This window comes from Xyrauchen texanus, chromosome 3 (genome assembly GCF_025860055.1).
Source record: "Xyrauchen texanus isolate HMW12.3.18 chromosome 3, RBS_HiC_50CHRs, whole genome shotgun sequence".
Lineage (NCBI taxonomy): Eukaryota > Metazoa > Chordata > Actinopteri > Cypriniformes > Catostomidae > Xyrauchen > Xyrauchen texanus.
The window spans coordinates 15,193,766-15,209,455 of record NC_068278.1 but is presented as its reverse complement, the minus strand read 5'-3'; the positions used below and the strand labels follow the sequence as shown (position 1 = coordinate 15,209,455).

At 39.8% G+C, this 15,690-nt stretch overlaps 1 protein-coding gene across 1 annotated transcript in view; it reads right to left on the bottom strand.

Moving 5' to 3' along the window:
- The window catches only part of LOC127630525 (double C2-like domain-containing protein beta), a 352,764-nt gene that overhangs the window by 316,628 nt on the left and 20,446 nt on the right, over positions 1 to 15,690 (bottom strand). The window lies entirely within an intron of this gene.

The following is a 15,690-nucleotide window of genomic DNA, read 5'->3' as shown; positions in this document are numbered from 1 at the left end:
GGAGAAAGTATTTTAGCATAAAAACACACTTCCCTTTGGACTACTAACTAAACTCAATTTATAGCTTGACAGCAAGTACAGTGAATGAGACATGAGCAGCCACAGTCACTGAATGGCATCTAAGCAAGTTCTCAATGCATGCCTGACTCCCTGAATTAACATCTCTACTACACTCCAGATACGAAGTCAGAAACTTAGCTCTAGTCGTGATGTGGAACACAAGGCTTTCCAGAATACCATGAACTATGGCCTGGGGCTAATAACTGATCTCTCTTAAAGCCAATCACTGTCCAACTCTTTCTTCCTCCTCTCTTTCACTTCTCTCAAACAGGCCGAACAAAGACATTATATCGGACATTGATGTGACTTTGAAGTTTGAGAATACACAAATCCTATCCAAAAACCAAACACACATTTCATTACTTTCCTAGACCATTTCAAAGCCTAATTGTAAAAATCCCACCTCACTGGCCCAATGGCGGAATCCAGCGAAGTGGTGAAGGTATCTGCGCATTCGTCTTTTCTGCCGCAATTGTGGTTTGTTGTCTTAAATTCGTTTTTAGTTAAGACCGAATCTGACTCCATTAATAATTTTAGCTGACTCCAATTATATTAGACCTCAAATTTAGTTTGAGATTCTAGATATTATTGATCATCAATGGAGTTCTTCTCCAGATTTGGATACTTGATTATTCTAGTTAATTCTATACTTTTAAATTGCACTCGTTCATTCACAATCCTGATGCTTATGGTCTCATGCCAGCCATGTACATGGATCCAACAGTCACAAACTTGTCAGTTGGATTTTTAGCCAGAGGTAAATGAACTAATAGTAAAAAGAATGATTACTACCACAGCTTATCTATCTAAGTAGTAGTTTTGCTTAGTTTGTATAGATCTGTATACACTTAATTAACGTATGACTCTTTCTCAGACTTGACTGGAACATGGAATGGAGCGGATTCAGGCATGGCTGACACAAGATTGATTGAGTAGAATCCACTGAGGCAAATGTTTCTAATACCAATAGACTCCGAGATGACCTCTGTGGTCGTGAACATGGACAAAGACTTGAAAACGACCTCCGTGGCCGTGTACAAGGGCAGAGACTCGGAGATGACCTCTGTGGTCGAGAACATGGGCAGAGACTTGGAAATGACCTCCATGGTCGTGTACAAGAGCAAAGACTCGGAGACGACCTCTGTGGTCATGAACATCAGCAGAGACTTGGAAATGACCTCCGTGGTTGTGTGCATGGGCAGAGACTTGGAAACAGAAGCCTTTCTCCTCCTCCGGGTGGCCGAAGTTGGCAGCAAAGGCTCTGGGACGGACGAGGCTGGCAACGCAGGCTCTGGGATGGGCGAGGCTTCCAGCTTGTTGGCCGTGGCAGGCATGGACGTTGATTCGTTGGCCGTGAGAGGCGTGGGCATTGGCTTGTTGGCCTTAGCAGGCATAGGCAATGGCTCGTTGGCAGGCATGGACGTTGGCCTTGGCAGACGTGGGCATTGACTCATTGGCCATGGCAGGAAGGAGTACTGACAAGCTGTGAGGAAGGGTCTTTGTGACCCTACACACTGACATCAGTGGTGGATAATTCATCTTAGAGACAAGGGCCGAGAAGGGCTTCAAGCAGGGAGTCGCGGAAGGGTTGATTAGGACATGGTGTGGCGTAGACTCAGACTTGACTGGAACATAGCGTGGAACTGACTCAAACTTGACTGGGACATGGAATGGAGCAGACTAAAACTTGACTGGGACATGACGTGGAATAGACTCAGACTTGACTGGAACATGGCATGGAGTGTATTCAGGCATGGCTGACTTGGAAACCAGGATCGAGGTTGATTGAGGAGGATCCGCTGAAGAGAATGTTTCTAATACCAGAGCAACATATTCCTCCCAGGTGTAATCTCTGGTTGCCAGCAACTCCCTACACTGGTGAGAAAGTCCAACTTGAAACATGGATTTCAGCGTAGAATCAGAAAATTCTGTTTATTTGGCCAGGATGCAAAACAGACGTGAGTATTCTTAGACGGGTAAGTTTGCTCGGCTCAGCTGAATAAAGGGAGCCGCAATATCCATTTCGTTTGGTCGGTTGTTCTGTTGCAATGAAGGAGGTCACAGGAACAGGATCTAAATGCAGCTTTTTAATAACAATAAAACAGAATATAAGGCAGTATAAACACAGAAACAGGGCAAGACGGGTAACCAGGAAGTAAAAGAAAAGTTAACAAACATGAATGGAACTGCAGCATTATATACATGAGGATAAATTAGGTAATAGAAGACAATCTAATCAGTTCAAAAACAATCAATACAAAACATCTAATGCTCAAAGATGTATCTTAAGAGTAACCTGACTTCAGCAAAGTATGTGGTTTGAAACTACGGGGATTTCTGTCTACAGAAAATTCTCATGAACTATGTGTTACATTTCCTTAAATACCCAAACCAGAGAAAACATAAACACAGGGAATTTAGGAGTGGTTAGGTTTGGAAGTCCTGCGGTCATACTTTATATGCATACAGGAGGTAATTTATATGAAATACCAAAAAGGTAGGTGCACCCCCAAGCAGTGGCCAGAATCTGTCTATATTCTTAAAACTGTATTACCAGATATTATGCTGTTGTAGGGATGAGACCATAATACCAGTAACACTGAGGCATTTTAAATGATACCAAACATGTCTAGTTACATTATTTGTATACATTAGATATTATATTTTGTTACATACAGATATTAGGTGAGTTTGAGGTGATTCTGAGCTGAAGGGGAATGGGTGGGGGGCAGATTGTGGAAGAGCAACAATGAGTAGTGAATTTACAATCTTCGCTCATTGGGGTGTGGTGCCTCAGGAAAGATGCTAATTGTGAGAAAGATCATATGTTGATTTTATCAAAGATCATACATTTGATATTTTCCTCTCAGGGGAGTTTTGTCCTTTGCCCCCCGCCTTACACTAATGGAAACATACATAGGGAGCTTTAAACCAGATTAAAAAAAAATCAAAATGAAACACAGAAAAGTAACTTTCCAATCTAGCTATTTTCTACAGTGGAAAATAAAATAAAGATAATACCAATAATCACTGTAAAGTTATGTATACGGACACTAAAACTCAGACAACTGAGCATTGTGCTTTGTGCTTTTACAAGAATATAGGAGACTAGACATGTTCTTTCCCTTATGAAAACGTGAGTAGTGGTTGGCCATGCAAAACTCATCCGATGTTAGGGTAAAGGACAAAATGTTGATATGCAGTTACTGAAGTGTTCTGAGTGGTTGCTAGGGTGTTGCTAGAAGGTTTCTAGGATGTTGTGAGTGGTTTCCATGTGCTTGCATACTGCACAAGTCAAAAGAGCATTACCTAGGTGGTCGTTCAGACTGAATGTATCCTTGTGTTAAAAAATATCAATGCACCGCGACAAATAGAACAGAACACAGGTTTCCAAGATGAATAATAATAATAATAAAAAAAGTTATTTTTAACTTCACACAGAGTGTTTAAAATGCAGAATTCCTTTGCAAGACACTAAAAAGTCAGAAAGAAGAGGCAAAACAGTCAAAGACCTCCATTTAGAGAATACTTTCAAAGCAAAACAATTGAAAAACAGCACACACAGGTGGAAAAAAACTTGTTTGTGTGTCTTTATATGACATTCTTTCCCTAGATATGGCTTAGGTTCTTCATTCAGTGCACGTTTTGAAGTATTTGAGGCATCAATTATTTCTGTAGCACAATAGGTACAGGACCAGTTATATGCCAAAGTTTATTACATTGGGTTAGGGGTTTGTTAAAATGTTTAATCCTAAGTATGAACTATTGTAATAGTGATGCTTACCCTGGCAACACTAATAACACAGTCACAATGTCTAACAATAAAAATGCATTTTGTGTCAAGACAGCGAGCCTAGAGAGAAGAATTAATTTTTAACCAAAAAGATCATCCCTACTTCTCTGAGCCCAGACAGGAAATGTAGTAAATGATGTGACAACACTCTCTCTAAATACAGAAAGAATGTCATTTTGACAACAAGCTCTTATTGTCTGGCTATCCTGTGATGAACAGTTTTCAAGCAGCTGTCATGCACACAGATACTCCATCACCTCTTGCAGAAATTTTGCAACAATGCTCAGGGTTTGAAATGGGTCCTATTTAATGCAAAGCGGTGCACTTAAAACTCCACCGTTTTGGTGAATTCAAAATGAACTGCATATTTTACATAATATTTTATGATCCAGTGCAGAGAAAAATTTTGGATGATCATGTGATGAATTCAATATTTGTGAAAACTGCATTATAATATCGTGCTCTGCTTTTCTTTAAAGCTTAAATGTGTAATTTTGTTTAGTGTTAAAGGAATATTTCACCCTAAAATTTTAATTTTGTCATCATTTACTCACCCCCATGTTGTTCTTAGCAGGTATAACATACTTCCATGGAACTCAAAGGAGAGGTTAGGGCTGTTCAGACCAAACATGTTTTTGTTTCCATTTGTGCATTGTTTCAATTGTTTTTCTATGGTTCCTGTTGCTGCTGGCGCCTAGCTTGAGTCTGTGTTTGTGGCCTGCTAGTCTTTTTAGCCTTGCTATATTTCTATTTTCAGCATTTAATCTTTAATCCCTGCCAATTTTCAGAGTGCATTGGTTTTTACCACATTATTATCTTATCACGATACAGCTGTGTGAATTTTTCATCCGCTTTATATTATTATCATGATTAAACTGCTTGCATTTCACCACGTCCAACTGTTTTCACCTCTGTGTTTACACAGATTATTGCATTGATCTCAAAGCACCGCTGATCAAGAACCACAATAACAACAAACAATCAAATCAAATCAAATCAAACAAACAATTGTGTGAGGGATGCATATTGTTCTCAACCCACTCTGCCCAAGAAGCACCACAACAAACAATTACGGTAAGTCATGGCATCAGCACACTTTATTGCTACTTGCACTGAATGCCACATGTTTATGATAGCTTCATCCATCAGCATTGAGGGATTTACATGTGATAAATGTAAGAATTTAGTCAGGATGACAGAGAAGATTAATATGTTAGACACACGCAATGCTAGTAGAGGTCAGTGAGAAAGAGAAGCCTGTAGATATGTTTCAGATGCGATTAGTACAGCAAGCAACACATTTCGGTTCTGGCTGTAGAGCCGCTGCAGCAGGGCGTTTGGGTGATATCTCGGCAGTATACTCATAGGGCAAAGTGACACCACTCTCCTGTTCCTGTTAGGATTTCAAATAGATTCTACCCACTCAGTGATGAACCACTGAGAAGCCTGTTGGGAACGTGGAAATAGAGACTCCAGCCACCATAGTAAAATGCATTTTGCGTCTCCCATCAAATCAAATTTACAAGTGCTGGCTAATGATAAACATAGATTTTCTAAGATTGTTATTCATGTCGGCACTAACGATGTTTGGCTTCACCAGTCAGAGATCACTAAAGATAATGTGTGAACTTGCAAAAACGATGTCAGACACAGTAATATGCTCTGGTTCCCTCCATGCTCATCAATGTGATGAGGTTTATAGTAGATTTGTGTTTTAGAATGGCTGGATGTCTGAGTGGTGTCCGTAGAATAGCATATGATTTATAGACAATTGGACAAGTTTTTGGGGTAGACCAGACCTGCTAAAGAGAGACAGATTCCATCCCTCCAGGGCAGGTGCCACTCTACTTTCTAGTAATTTGTCTTAAATAGTCTTAATAGAAATATTGTTTGACTAACTGGGGCCCAGGACAGGAAGATGCCTTGAGACATCAGACAGGTCACATAAACTACAACACATAGAAACTGTATCACCTAAATATCATATAGAGACTGTGTCTGTTCCCCGAACTACCAAACACAAACCCCTCACTAAGTAATTTAGAATTTTTTTTTATTGATATCAAACTTGAAAATAAAAAAAATAAATAAACAAATTAAGATAAACCTCATATAAAGGTAGGGTTACTAAACATTAGAACACATTCATCCAAAGCCCTAATTGTAAATGAAAGTATATCAGATCATTGTTTAGATTCGCTCTGTTTGACTGAAACCTGGCTTTAAACAAGTTGAATATATTAGCTTAAATGAGTCTACTCCCCAAGGTTATTGCTATAAAATGATCGAGGAGGGGGTGTTGTTACAATTTACAGTCATGTTTTTGGTGTTACTCAGAGGTCAGAATATAAGTTCAATTATTTTGAACTGATAATGCTTAAAGTCTTATCATCAGATATTAATAAAAAATCTCTATCGTCTTTTGTTCTTGCTACAGTATATAGACCACCAGGGCCATATTCTGATTTCCTTAGACAATTTGCTGATTTTCTATCAGATCTAGTAGTTACTATGTCTAGTAGTTACTAGTAGTTACTAAGTCATTGGTGACTTCAAAATTCACATAGAAAATGTGAATAAGTGATAAGCATTTATTGATATACTCAACTCTGTTGGGGTCAGACAAAATATGATAGGATCAATTCTTTGCCATAATCATGTGCTAGATTTAATTCTGTCATATTGAATTGATGTTGATAATGTATCAATTCTGCCTCAGAGTGATTATTACCTCATATCTTGCATGCTACCCTTAGCAAAGGTAGAATTTTTCATTCAACCACTAAAGATAGCTTCACTTATAACCTTCTGGATGTGTCTCAAATATTCAGTAAACCAAAAAATTTGAAGAACTTGTGTAATCACAGAAAATATAGATTCAGTCTTCTCTAGCACTCTTGATAGCATCGCCCCCTTTGATTAAAGAAAATGAAAGAGAAAAGCCCCACACTGTGGTACAATTATCATACTCATGTTCTCAAGAGAGCAGCTCGAAAAATGGAGTGCAAGTGGAAGAGTATAAAATTAGAGGTCTTTCGTGGTGCATGGAATGATAGTGTCTCTAGCTACAGAAAGACTCTAAAAGCTGTCAGGTCTGCATATTTTAGCAAACTCATGAAAACCACAATAATCCTAGGTGTTTATTCAGTACTGTGGATAAATTAGTAAGGAATAAAGTTTCAACTGAACCAGATATTCCATCACAGCACAGTAGTAATGACTATGAATTTCTTTACTGATAAAATTTAAATCACCAAAAACATAATTGGAATTATGTAACCATCTGCAATTGCACCTCTGAAGACAGTCTAATATTATTGCCCTCAACCAACAATTTTCTGTTATAGGACAGGAAGAGCTAAACAAACTTATCAAAACATAAAAATCAACAGCATGTATATTAGATTCAATACCAACCAAGCTATTAAAAGGGGTGTTTCCTGTAATCTCAGAACCTCTTATTAATGTTATTAACTCCTCGTTATCCTTAGGGCATGTCCCAAGAAAATTTAAGATAGTAATTATTAAACCACTTATCAAGAAATCACAGCTTGATCATGTGGCCTGTGTTACAAAGCAGGATTAAGCAGCTAGCTAGATACGTTTAAACTTAGTTTAAGTGAACTCTGAATTTGCAGTACCAGTAAAGTGTATAGGCTTTCATCTGGGTTTCTTGGTATAGTAGCATATGCTAATCGGCGAACCTGCTCTGGGGCAGGTTATGTTCCTGATCCGAGATCTCATCCAGATTCTGGATACCAATCAGCTGTGAGCAAAGTGACAGTCACCTCCCCAGTATCTCTCACTCCAATTTAAAGTGCACTTCAAAGAGACAATTTTATAAATTTACAAAATTAGCTATTTATTATCAGAATGTATAGCAAGAAATGTAAGCGCAGCACAGTTCTAGTGGGAAGACTAGCAGCTGTACATCATTGCACCATTAGCTAGGTAACTCCTAGTCAATCACATGAAAGCCATTGCTTTATAAGTCTGCTCACAATCTATCACATTGCTGTTTCGGTGTGCTAACACGGCAACATCATTCTTTAGCACATTCTGATGTTGAGTCCAATTTGATGACCCAGCGCGGAAAGAGTGCATTCTCGCCAAGTCATCGGCTCATGCAGCAGCTGAGTTTCATCAGAAATAAGAAAAAAGTTCTCAATCATATTCATCAAATGCATTCAGATTATAGTCATTGGTTTAGGCCTTCTGTTGCCTATGCTGTCTGTTCATCTTAACACATCTGCATCAATATCAAAAGCCAATATTTCATTTCTTGGTTTGTGAATGTGAGTGTGAATGTGTGTGTGGATGGGAGAATGGGACACAGTGTAAAGCGCTTTGGTAACTTCTAAGGTTAAAAAAGGCACTATATAAGTGCAGACAGTGCTCACTGTATGGGTCTCATCGCTCCATTCAGTAAGATATCCCTATTTAGTTGGTCACTCTTCACTCAAAATCACATAGCAGGTGAATTTCAATACAAAGTATCATCCCCATGCCCTACTCACTATGAAAGACAGAGCTCGTGATGAGGGCACTCTGAAGGGAGCATGACATCAGTTTAAATGTAGCCTTCTCTAAAGTCTTGTGAAAGGGTCCTTCATGAAATAATTAACTTAATTTGTTCGGTACAACATTTTGAGTGGTGTTACCTACCTGAGCGCAAGGGTGCATTAATGCCGCTTTGGAAAATATACATCTATACGTCTACTTCCATGTTCTCATCGGAAGCACAACTGTTGTGGCGCGCCTCTGACACGTAGCGGTAGGCTATACACTGCATTCCCTTATTCATCAGATAATTTCATTACCAGTGTAATCCATTCTGTGCCTTATTTCACTGCATATTTACGTTGTATTATTAATTCAGGCATCATTAAAGTGCACAAATTTGTATCGTATGTGTCTTCATAAATCATTCACTTTCATCTCTGTTCGGACCATGTTTCAATCTATGGGGATTTTCAAGCATTGTTCCAAATTTCAAAGCTCATTATGAGCTTAACAGTCATGTCACTATGTTGCCAAATGCTTTATTGATTTTAAAGTTATAAATGTTTTCATTTTTCACTCCATTTGATGTGTATGTATGTGTGTGTGTGTATATATATATATATATATATATATATATATATATATATATATATATATATATATATATATATATATATATATTTTATTTTATTTTATTTTATTTATTTTTTTTAAGAATTTGCTTTCAGGGCAGTTCTCATCTAGCAGCAGGAAGTAGGATTCATTCCTTTGGACATCACAGTGCCGGATTGGTGTTCTCGAAGCAGATACCGAAATTCAGTCCATTGGAGCTGCATGTCATGGACCATGCATGGTCTTGCTGGTTTTACAGACTAACAAAAATAAAAAAAAATTATGCCATTTCCCACAGATGCAAGTTCCCCACCTCTCCATCTACTAGACCTATCATTTGTTCACATTTCCTCCTTACCGAGCAGTTCCAGTTTCACATTCAATCTCCCACCCCTTTGGGCCACCTATTTCGTATGTGCATCATTCATCAAGGCCGTTCCATCTCTTGCCTCATGCTAGCATTTCGTCGATAACACTTGACAATGTATCTATTGACAACCGTTGCTGCTCTGACCTCAGATTTGATCCCTGTGGCTAATCACTGGAACAGTTTCCCCCTTTTCCATAACAAAACCCTGAAACCTCCCTTTTCATACACACGCACCCTCCAAAGTTCCTGAGGCAACCGAATAGGATCATGATTTGCAGGGAAATGGCCAGACAAAATTTTAACTCACGGCAGCTCCCCTTCATCCGCATCTTCTAAATCACCCCATCATCTTCGCCAGTGAATTATGGGGTCCCCCACTGGCACCCAAACGTATCGTCATTTGAGACTCAACTACCACCGTTGTAACAAAGGCTGTCCTCCTGTAGGCTCCTTAGCCCCATCTGAGATATTTGACTTGGCAGAGCTCCAACTGAACCCCATTCTCTCAGTCAAGCACATTCCCAGGTTTTCAGTTCATCGTTACTCTCTATCTCATTCAGCAGTTCCATCGTCATGTCCATTCGCCAGCATATTAATATCCTCTGCTCACACATTTCGAACCTACTGCTGGTCTATGCCCCTCACTCCTCCCCTTAGATTCCGCTAAAACTCATTCAGAAAGGACTCGCCCAGCCACGCTCATTTCACCTCTTTTCTCTAAAACAGTCCTAAACATACCACCTGGGATGTGGCTGTAGCATAACGTTATCTATAACCTCCAGCTCCTCCTGCCCGATACCCCCCACATATTCGGAAAACTAGTTCACAATTCACATCTGATCCCTCAAATATTGCAGCCCCTCCCCTAGTCTTGAGGCACTCTTTCAGAATTGGTGCGGCCACAATGGCTGCTCATCAAGAACCCACAATCAGATGCTCGGGCGCTGGTCTTCCTCTTCCTCCACAAATATACTTGACCCAAACCTCAATCATTAAACATGCTCAAGGATAGATGCCCATGCTCATGCTCCTCAGCCATAAGTTTTATACCTATCTGGTGGCAGTTGGGGGCCTCACTACCCATCAACATCTTTCCCACACTTATCAAATTTAAGCCATCTATTGTCTTGCAAGGACACTAGCATAACCACATCCACCCTCCTCACCAAGGCTTTCACAATCCCAGCATGGCTTTCCTATGCATAGGTAGTGCACAAGCCTTGCTCGCCCTCGACAGATGGCTCATAACAACACGGGATATCTTTCAACACAGGGTATTGCACAACAATATCGCCATTATCGTATGGTTTTATGCATGCTGTTCACCTTTTGGTAAAGATAACCATTAAACAATGGCCGCTCTCTTTGGAGGGCTCGAGCCTCTTGGGATTTCTTTCAATGAAGGGTATTGCATGCAACATTCGCCATTATCATATGGCTTTATGCTACGTTGTTCATCCTTAAGCAAAGACACTCCAAACAATGCATGCCCTTGTCAGAGTGTTCATAATCAAAAGTTGTTTTCTTTCAACGAAGGGTATTGTACACAACGTCATCATTATTGTATGGCTTTATGCTACGTTGTTCATCTTTCTACAAAGATACTCCAAACAATGCCTGCCCTCATTGAAGGGTTCATAATTACTTGTTGTTTTCTTTCAAAGAAGAGTAATGCACACAACGTCGCCATTATCGTATAGCTTTACGTTATATTGTTCATCTTTTGGCAAAGATACTCCAAACAATGCCTGTCCTCATCGGAGGGTTTATAATCAAATGATGTTTATCTTTTAACAAAGATACTGCACAACAACGCTGGCCTAACGTAGGGCCTCATACCACGTTGTTCATCTTTGGCAAAGATTACACACAACCAGGGGCTCCTCGACAGAGGGCCAAAAATCTTACTTGAGGACAAGAAAAAAAGGGAAAAAAATAAATAAAAAACATTTAAATTTGAGGACATAAAACTCATAAAAGCATAAGTAAACGCAAGCACAGCTTTTCCTACTGCAAAGGCATTGAACAACCATGTCAGGGATATGGAATATTTTATGCCAAGTGTCAATTCTAGATCTTCACATCTCCTCTTCTCTTCTCTAGATTGAATACCAAACACAAGACCTGGTTCATAACCTGACAGGATCTTCTCATTTGGGGTAATATCTTATTTCTCTCTTTTGGTGTAGGCTCATCACCCCTGCCTCATTTCTCGGGCAGGATCTGATGGTTCCGAGAACAACAACTTCGGACTGCCATATGGGGCTTATGCCAAGGAGAGAAATTACATTCCTGTTTTATATTCATCAAATATATCAGAAAAGTGTGAATGTGTGAACTAATCTTAACCTCAGGATCAAACTCCAAATTGATAGAGAAAGTTGGTAATCAGCATCTTGATACCTCTTAACCCTAATGAAGCCTGATTGGATTTGGTGAGTTTTGGATTTTGGTCAACTTTATATTTCCTCAAACCAGATGAAATTTCACAATTCTCCAAGATAACAGAGTGTATCAATATTATCTGTAGACTCGATGGCTAGAAATTCTCAATTCTGACAAAACAGAGGTACTAATTATTGGATAAAAACCCTCTAAAAATAAGATGCAAAAATAAAATTTTACTCTCGATGGATGTTCGGTCACATCATCTTCTACAGTGAAGAAATTAGGTGCTATATTTGATAGCAATCTGTCTATTGAAAACCACATTATTGAACGTATGAGTCTATTGAAGACTCATACGTTCGAATGCTGTTCATAGATTTCAGCTCAGCATTCAACACAATCATTCCCCAGCACCTGGTTGGAAAGCTGAACCTGCTGGGCCTGGACACCTCCCTCTGCAACTGGATCCTGGACTTCCTGACTGGGAGACCTCAGTCAGTCCGGATCGGGAACAGCATCTCCACCACCACCACACTGAGCACTGGGGCCCCCCAGGGCTGTGTGCTCAGTCCACTGCTGTTCACTCTGCTGACTCACGACTGTGCAGCAATGCACAGCTCGAACCACATCGTCAAGTTCGCCGATGACACGACCGTGGTGGGTCTCATCAGCAAGAACGACGTGTCAGCATACAGAGAGGAGGTGCAGCGGCTGACAAACTGGTGTAGAGCCAACAACCTGTCCCTGAATGTCGACAAAACAAAAGAGATGGTTGTTGACTTTAGGAGAGCACAAGGTGAACACACTCCGCTGAACATCGACGGCTCCTCTGTGGAGATCGTCAAGAGCACCAAATTCCTTGGTGTTCACCTGGCGGAGAACCTCACCTGGTCCCTCAACACCAGCTCTATCACCAAGAAAGCCCAGCAGCGTCTCTACTTTCTTCGAAGGCTGAGGAAAGCACATCTCCCAACCCCCATCCTCACTACATTCTATAGAGGGACTATTGAGAGCATCCTGAGCAGCTGCATCACTGCCTGGTTTGGGACTTGCACCGTTTCGGACCGCAAAGCCCTGCAGAGGATAGTGAGGACAGCTGAGAAGATCATTGGGGTCTCTCTTCCCTCCATCAAAGACATTTACAAAAACACTGTATCCATAGAAGCAACCAGCATTGTGGACGACCCCACACACCCCTCACACAAACTCTTTACCCTCCTGCCGTCTGGCAAGAGGTACCGAAGCATTCGGGCCCTCACGGCCAGACTGTGTAACAGCTTCTTCCCCCAAGCCATCAGACTCCTTAATACTCAGAGACTGGTTTGACACACACGTGTCCTGAGTTGCACTTTAATAACTGTCACTTTATAACTGTCTGCTACTCCAATAACTGCTATGTGCATAGAACATTATCTCATAGTATGTTATGTTTACATTTTTAGAAACTGTCATCTTTTTGCACTACTGAGTACTGGTCTTCGCTGCACTGTGTCTATTGTCCTGTTCATTGTCAGAAATTTGTCGTATTGTCCCATACTTTTTGCACATGTTTGCACGTGCACTTTATATAGGTATATATATATAGGTATTTTATATAGGTATTTTATTTCGTTGTGTTGTCTCATGTGGTCCTGTGTTGGTCCTTTGTTGTTTTTATGTAGCACCATGGTCCTGGAGGAACGTTGTCTCGTTTTGCTGTGTACTGTACTAACTGTATATGGTTGAAACGACAATAAAAACCACTTGACTTGACTTGACTTGACATTTCCAATGTTTGTAGAACAGCATTCTTCCATCTCAGAAATATTGTAACCACATGCTCTCTGTTTCTAATGCCGAAAAACTATTTCAGGTGATCTTGACCTCAAGATAGATTATTCTAATGCATTACTGGGAGGATGTCCTGCTGGTTCCATAAATAAACCTCAGTTAGTTCAAAACGCAGCAGTTAGAGTGCTGACTAGAACCAAGAAACATGAGCATATCAGCCCAATTATAGCGTCGCTCCATTGGCTACCTGTTATTCATTATAAAATACTTCTAACTACTTACAAAGCTTTGAATGGTCTAGCTCCTCAGTACTTATGTGACCTATCACGCTATATTCCATCACGTTCACTAAGATTGCAAAAATTCTGGCCTGTTAATAATACCTAGAATATCAAAATCCACAAAAGGAGGTAGATTCTTTTCTTATTTGGCTCCTAAACTATGGAATATGTTTCTTCAGAAGATGGTTCATGACTCTCTCAGTTTATATCTAGACTAAAGACTCCTCTTTTCAGCAAGGCATACAGCTAATTTACCTATCAACTTAAAGTTACGTCTGCTGCATAAGTTTGGTCTGCCGGAAACATAAACACATTTTAAATTGAATGGCATCTACACTAATATTATTCTATTTGTTTCCCTGTCTTAACCTTGCCGGCATCTCTTTGGCCAAAGGATGGCCTACACTCTTAAAATGGAATACATAGATAATAAATTAATTGCAGCCTTCATCAGCCAAATGACAAAGGACAATGCATCTCTTTGCACTACTGCAGTTAAATGCAAATTCTAAGAATTGAGTTATTACTCTTGCTGTTAATACGAAAGCTTTTTGTTTAAACATTGGTCCATCAACATCCTTAAAAATATCCGTATATGACAACAGAATTTTGGGGTGAATTATCACTTTAACCCTTTAAGCTCCGAGGGTGTTTTTAAAGATTTCAAGGTTTCAGTAGTTTGCAACAGAAGTAACAACCATACCACTGAGTTACGCTTCTAAATTTAGAGCACAGTCTAAACCTGAATCAGCTATTTGCATTTATTTATTAATTTTGAAAGTACTCAACATGATCTAACAAGATCATACTTAATGTTTCAAGCTGCATTACAATCAGTCTGAGGTTTTGAATCATCTGAGGTCAGAAGGCTAAATTATTCATCTCTCATCTCCTGTGTTCATGATGACCCTGAACCTCACACACACACACACACACACACACACACACACACACACACACACACACACACACAATCTTGCACAAACCCCAATCAACACCAAAAGGCAGCAATTTAATTTTTCCACAAGCTCTAAGGCAAAGTGTTAGGCTTGTGAAAGGAGATGAGATTTTCTTTTTGTAACAGACAAGCCACTCTTTCATCGGGAAAGGAGGAAGTGGAAACCGGATTAACAATTAACAAGAGTTCAATTCCAACATAAAATGCTAAACTGAAATATAACACACTTCGACACACACACACACACACACACAGCTCTGTGTGTGTGTGTGTGTGTGTGTGTGTGTGTGTGTGTGTGTGTGTGTGTGTGTGTGTGTGTGTGTGTCTCTCTCTGTCTCTCTCTCTCTCTCTCTCTCTCTCTCTCTCTGGCATCCCCGGCTCCTCCTTTATCCCTCTCCCACTGATTGGGCCAGGCACGCATCCTCGTCACACTTATTAATGTTAGACAGTGCATCATCAGTCTGACCACAAACAATATGGCCTGATTCACCTTACAGTGACAACTCAATACTTATCTAATTATTGGTGTCATACCTTTGTCATAAAGAACAACCATTATTTTCACTATTGTTGTTCTGATCTTAAATCTCATGAAGTAGAATTTAAGGTGACAAAAATACAATAGTGAAGCTGTGCTGAAGCATTGGGCAATTTTGATTTAATGTTCTAACCCTGAACTAGTCTCACGTGGCCTACAGTTTGTTCCACGTCGCAGCATTATTCTGGCCAAGAAATGGCAACTTAGACTGGAAGAGACCATCTGACCAACATGTAAAGCAAGCAAACCCACTTTGTTTTTTTTTTGTTTTTTTTACATGCCATTAAGGAGCAGGTTTATCTGAAAGAGATTATATTACAATATTAGATTGACTTGAAAAGATAGATAACACTACGGCAGTATCTACAAATGGTTGTAGAGAAAAAAATACAGAAAGAATGTGTGTAGACTCTGTGA